General features: G+C 46.5%; 1 protein-coding gene across 1 annotated transcript in view; it reads left to right on the top strand.

The window, feature by feature from the left end:
• Positions 1 to 2,982: 2,982 nt before the first annotated feature.
• The window catches only part of PLXNA4 (plexin A4), a 796,616-nt gene continuing 792,727 nt past the window's right edge, over positions 2,983 to 6,871 (top strand). Inside the window, exon 1 of the mRNA XM_075599345.1 lies at positions 2,983 to 3,831. The gene's annotated coding sequence lies outside the window, so the exon portion shown is untranslated. The remainder of the gene's footprint in view (positions 3,832 to 6,871) is intronic.

Here is a 6,871-nt window from a genome sequence, read left to right as displayed (position 1 = left end):
TCACTCCCTCCGTGTCTTTGCAGCTGGCTGGAGTTTGCAAGGACAATGTTCACTTCTGGGGTGTCTGCCGAACTGCTCAACTGCTCAGCTGTTTCGGGCGATGATCCGCTTGGAGATCTGTTGCCTCCGATGCTCGGCGGGGGCTGTAGATTTCCTCTACGGATGCCGTCTAATTGCTGTTGGCGCGCTGTTTTCCCCTGGCTCTGCCCGCTGTGACATCAGCAGGCCGGGCGTCCAGTATCCTTGTCTGTCCTCCCAGCTAATGCTACAGCTCACGGAGTGGTTTGTGAGAGCTCCCACTGCAGTCTGTGCAGTCTGAATACTGTGCTTAGCTACTTCTCCTACACGTTTCACCACACTTTTTGTGCCATTAATCCTATATGGTGTACCTGGACTGACCAAGTTATGAATCAGGGCCAAGTAGTCTGGTCAGAAGGCCTTGGATGGTTGTCCAGCCATATCCACCAACACTTGTAGAAGCCCAATGAGATCAGGCAGTTCCCCAGTGTGCCCCAGGGTCTTTGGGGTCTCCGCTACAGCTCTCTTGAGGTGGAGATACGGTGCGTCACACTGATAGCACAGGGAAGCCCGTCCCAGTTCAGGTCCCACCCTGTCATGTAGCGAGCAGACCAGCTGCAGGAATTTATCCCCTCCATGAGGGAGCAACACAAGACCTCCTGGGAGGGCAAAGCGAGGGCCGTGCTTCGAATCCATAGCTGATCTGCTGAATGAGAGAGCGGTGGCGCATGCGTCTTCTCCGGTGATTCTTTAGTATAGCATCAGAGAACAGGGTGCGGCGTAGCTTTCTCGCCAAACCCAGATAACCCTGCAAAGTGGGCGCGGTGAGGCTTCGCAGACAGATTGCAGACAGATTTCTTGCAACTGGTTGCACAAGTTGCCATGCGGTCTCCCATTTTGTGGGGGATCTGGTCCTCAAGATCCCATAGAGCCCCCTGGGACACCGCACGTGCATATATATGAACAGATCCAGAGTCCTCATGTCACAGTTCCCTTTGGTGGGGGTTCCAGTCCTTCAGATCCCATAGGGCCCCCTGTGACACAGCACATAAGGAGAGGTAGTTTGGGGTGGCGGGAGCCATGTCATAGCTTCATTCAACGGGGAGTCCGGTCCAGCAGTGCCTCCAAATGTAGCACTTGTTCCCCCCCTCCCGCCCCTGTACGAGAGATCATGTTGTTACCTTGTGTATTCTGGTGCTGGTGCATACCTGTTGGTATGACAGAAGGCCCGAGGGCTCCGGGATATTGTGGGGAGACATCAGGTCAGGCTTTCAGCCGGTTGTTCTTCCTTCAGCGCAGCGCCTCCATCCCACGAGGATCCTGGGAAGGCCGGGATGGTTCTCACAGGCAACTCTTTCTCTGGTCTCAGAATCAGACATCACACCATGGGCAGTCCAACAGATCTTAATTTGGTACAGCCCAGCATGACATTCTCCATTCCCTCGAATACAGTGCCCAGGGATTGAGGCCCTAAGCACCCCTCCTCCGCTTCCTAACCCCCTAACAGGGTAACGATTCAGCCCACTCCTATCCAGGAGAAGCTTTGACGTGCTCCCTCCACGCAGGGAGAGGAACACAGGACTGCCTCCCAGAACCACTTACTCTAAACTAGAGGAACCCACTCCTCCCCAGGGGAGGGGCTTGTGAACCGACCTACCAGGCATAAACCCTTGTAGTACCAGGCTAATCCTGAACTGTATTAATTAACATCCTATGCAATTACATAACCAGGCCCTGAAGCATTTACTTCCAACACTACCCTCTCTTTACTGGGATTAATGATGCTGGAAAGGCCAAAGAAATCAGTAGCCAGGGTTACCCCGCTACACTTAGTATCTGTTTAAACTATGGGGTCTATCCATGTATCAAAGCAAAGGTGGTGCAGTTCTGGGGCATAAAATGTGCCTCCTTGTGTATCAAAGAAATAAATCCCACTGAAACGAATAGGGATTTTTTCTTTGATACATGTGGTGCAGTAGCATAGCCCCCAGAATTGTGCCACTTTTGCCTTGGTACATAAACTCGTGTGTGTCAATCTTTGCACGTGTAGTGCGTCAGTGTAAATGAGTCTGTCTGTATGTATATATGTGTGTTAGTAGTTCTGCAGAGGGGCAGCATGATTCCCCATCTTTAAGGAAAGAGGATCCCTACCTTTTGCACCGTAGAATGTTACAGAGTATTTGCACAAATGTCTCACTGTGTCGTAGCTACTGTATAGAAATTCCCAGTGCGTGTGTGTGTTTATGTGTGTGTGTTTTTTGTGTGTGTGTTGGTGAGCTTTGAAGTAATTTATAAGAACTTCGGAGGGAGGGGGGGGGGGAGAGTAGAATAAACACATCCCAGTGAGAGATGGAGACTGGAGGTGAAAGAGTTTTTGGTGATAATTTGGGGTCACCATGTTTGGAGAGTCAAGACGACAATTTTCCTACAAAGTACCCGCAAGGAGCTTTATATTGATGTATCACACGCCCGGGTAGCAAAAAGGGTGTAGGAGAGGGTGACAGAAGGATGGACACTTGTGACTTACAAATAGAAATATGTGCGCGCGGGGGTTAAATAGTGATTTGTAATAGATTGTAAGCTCTTTGGAGCAAAGGCTTGTCTACCTATCGTGCCTGTTTGTGTTAATGTCATATCGTTATTTAACCCTCCCCCCCCCATTCCACAAAATACGCCGCACTGTATTAATAAATAATATGAAACTCTAATATCATTTGTACAGTATTACATCACATTGCATGATCTTATCATTCAGCAGTGAGTGCTTAACAATATTTTATTTCTAATCCACCCCTCCACCTAACAGGGGAGAGAAGAGAAAATAAGAAGGGAAGGAAACATATGGGTCTGGGTTTCCTGAGATCGCCTCTGTGCTGGCAATAAAAATGTACAATTAGCCCAATCAGGCTGCAGATCCTGGATGCGACTGGTGAGCAAGGAGGAGAGGGAGGACTCAGGGAGAAGCACAAGCCAGTCAGCTGGAAGTTGCAAGCATTGGCAGTGGCTCTGTGCAAATGAGCACACACATGCAGGCTCACACACTCACACACACTCACACACACACACACAGTGTGGTGGCTGCAATACCATTCCAGCAAACTTTACTGTGAGATGCAATAAAGGGGGCAGCTTGGCAGGAGCACCAGCCAATGCATAGGGGAGCACAAGCTAATACATAGGGGATCCATGCAAGTATCAATCTAAGGAATAAAGGAAGCCAAGGAGATGCACCTTGTGCAGAAGAAGATCCACCTACCATTCAATGTACCCTTATTATTATTATTAGCATTATTAATACTATTGCCAGAGCAGATCTGCTTGTAGCACAGCAGTGTATTGTGGAGGGTACAGTGGCTGGATCTGTCGCCCCCGTTGGAAGAGAGCAGAGCTGCGGAAGGAGCAGGAGGCAGAGCGGGAGGAGGCTGGGCAAGCAGCCGTGCTACAGGCACTGGGAGGCGGATCCAGATCGCCGGGGGAGCCGCTGGACGCGCAGCAGGACGGATCGCTTGTCTACCAGCGCAGGGGGGGCTGCGGGCTGCGGGAAGGGGGTGATCTTTAACTGCTGAGGACATCTTCCAAGATCCCTAACCCCCCCCCCCCCTAAAAAAAAAACCCAGTTTTATTTTATTTTTAGTATTTTTTAGTAGGTGCTGTGTACCAGAGCTGGAGATCTGGGAATTTCTAGCCCTTGTTTTGGCTGATTTCTTGGGGGGGAATTGGAGATTTGGGGGATTTCTGAGGGTTGGAGAAGGCACTGTCTGCAGTGTCAATGCGGCTACACTGAGGCAAAGGAGGGGGAAGCACATCTCCCAGGTAAGTGCTGGGAAAGGGGCAGAATGGGGCAGATCTAAGGGGGATTGGGAAAATTTAGGGGGTTTGTATTAAATAAAACAGAACCATGCTGTATCACATGTGCACCCCCCCCATACACTGTAATATTACTATTACCCCACCATGCAGTATCACATGTGAACCCCCATACACTGTAATATTATATTACACCCACCATGCAATATCACATGTGCACCCCCATACACTGTAATATTATATCACTATTACACCACCATGCAGTATCACATGTGCACCCCCATACACTGTAATATTACTATTACCCCACCATGCAGTATCACATGTGCACCCCCATACACTGTAATATTACTATTACCCCACCATGCAGTATCACATGTGCACCCACATACACTGTAATATTATATCACTATTACACCACCATGCAGTATCACATGTGCACCCCCATACACTGTAATATTACTATTACCCCACCATGCAGTATCACATGTGCACCCCCATTTACTGTAATATTACTATTACCCCACCATGCAGTATCACATGTGCACCCCCCATACACTGTAATATTATATCACTATTACACCACCATGCAGTATCACATGTGCACCCCCATGTACTGTAATATTACTATTACCCCACCATGCAGTATCACATGTGCACCCCCATGTACTGTAATATTACTATTACCCCACCATGCAGTATCACATGTGAACCCCCATGTACTGTAATATTACTATTACCCCACCATGCAGTATCACATGTGTACCCCCATGTACTGTAATATTACTATTACCCAACCATGCAGTATCACATGTGCACCCCCATGTACTGTAATATTACTATTACCCCACCATGCAGTATCACATGTGAACCCCCATGTACTGTAATATTACTATTACCCCACCATGCAGTATCACATGTGCACCCCCATGTACTGTAATAATACTATTACCCCACCATGCAGTATCACATGTGCCCCCCCATGTACTGTAATAATACTATTACCCCACCATGCAGTATCACATGTGCACCCCCATGTACTGTAATATTATATTACACCCCCATGTACTGTAATATTACTATTACCCCACCATGCAGTCTCACATGTGCACCCCCATGTACTGTAATATTACTATTACCCCACCATGCAGTATCACATGTGCACACCATGTACTGTAATAATACTATTACCCCACCATGCAGTATCACATGTGCACCCCCATGTACTGTAATATTACTGTTACACCCACCATGCAGTATCACACGTGCACCAACATTGTACTGTAATATTATATTACTATTACACCCACCATGTACTGTAGTATCACTAGTAAACCCCCCATGCACTGTAGTATCACTAGTACACCCACCATGCAGTATCAGTACCCCCAGCCCCCTGCATTGGGTGGGATGCCATGCTCCATGATCCTAGGTGCAGATATACCTGCCATCCAGGCACCTGATGTGTTATATATGGGATTTTGCATTCACCTCCCTCCATCTCCACTGGAAGCCTTTGCCCTGGCTGTTCCATGCATGTGATGGCGCACATGGGTGCTGTGATGGGGATACTGTACGTTGCTTTTACACATGTACAGATCACTTCAGTTAAAGAAGCAGTGTTGCAGTATTATAGGGGATCAATCTCACGCGAGCATGTTGCACTGTAAAGCAATGCTGAGTATAACCAAGCCCTTCCAAACAGTCTACAGATTATTTCACTGCATCTGGAGAACAGTAAATATTATTGGGGGACGTTAAAACTTCCCGCTTCTGCCCCTGATGCCCATTAAACACCAATGCAGTGACCCCCCCCCCCCCCACCCCAGTGCAGGGCATGGCAGTTATAATAAGTGCTCAATAGTTTGGCATTGGGCACAGAAAATGAACATTACAGGCTTGGCAATGCTCTGACCAAATTGGCTACTTTAACCCCTGCAACGGTTAGAGCAAAAACGCGTTGAACAGCATTTTGTAAGAAGGATATCATCACCTTATAAGAATAGCTGGGCTGGGTGTCAGGGGTTACCTGCCATGCCCGCCCAGAGGAAGGATGCTGGGAGTGAGGGACCATTGGATGTGTCCTGATGGTGACAGTTGTTCTGTTCTGATGTGAGCGCTGTGTGAAGCAGCCTCGATACCACTATACAATGCAGCATGTTTCACAAGGTGGGAAACGTTGTATTCCTTAAACCTGCAATGTATCTGAAAAACACATTGAAGTCCAATTTATTCTGTACTCGCACTGTAAATAGTGTCCAGTTGTGCACCCTTTGTTTCACTGAGGGGTCCTGAGGGCTATATATATATATATATTTAAAATATATCTCTGTATGTGTATATATATATATATATATATATATATATATATATATATATTTAAAATATATCTCTGTATGTATATATATATATATATATATATATATATATATATATATATATATATATATATATATATATATATATATATATATTTAAAATATATCTCTGTATGTATATATATATCAGTAAGATTTTCATGACCTGGTGTACTTAATTTTATTTTTTTAGCCTCACCCAGCATATTTTGTATGCAAAAGATGAACATGCTGCACTGAAAATTAACATATTTAAAAAATGCTGCACTCTACAGTGATGCTGAGTACATCTGTTCATGCACCTAGCTGTACCAACCCTAAATTAAATAAAACAACTCAAAGTGGCTCCAGCGTGCTGATCCTTGGCAGGTGTGCTGAGCCGGTGCGGTGTGCTGCTCCTTCCCCAGAGTGCTGCTCTGGGTATTGGTGTTCTGTATATAGATGGAGCTCCATGAGTCAGGAGCAGGCAGCAGCTGGAAATAAGGATTGGCTGCAGCAAGATTTCGGTGTTCACCCCAAAAGTACAAAGTGGGGCTCTGGATGGTTGGAAGTGTGCAGTTAATGCAGTTCCGGTATTGCTTTTTACATCAGCATGTTCATTTTCTGCGGGCTGACAGCAAACATTCAATGCTGCTTCATACAAATCCCATAGACCTTCTATGTGTCTGGCAAAGCAAGCTTCTTTAGCA

Source organism: Ascaphus truei, chromosome 5 (assembly GCF_040206685.1).
Source record: "Ascaphus truei isolate aAscTru1 chromosome 5, aAscTru1.hap1, whole genome shotgun sequence".
Taxonomy (NCBI): domain Eukaryota; kingdom Metazoa; phylum Chordata; class Amphibia; order Anura; family Ascaphidae; genus Ascaphus; species Ascaphus truei.
This window is presented reverse-complemented; position numbering and strand designations above follow the sequence as displayed.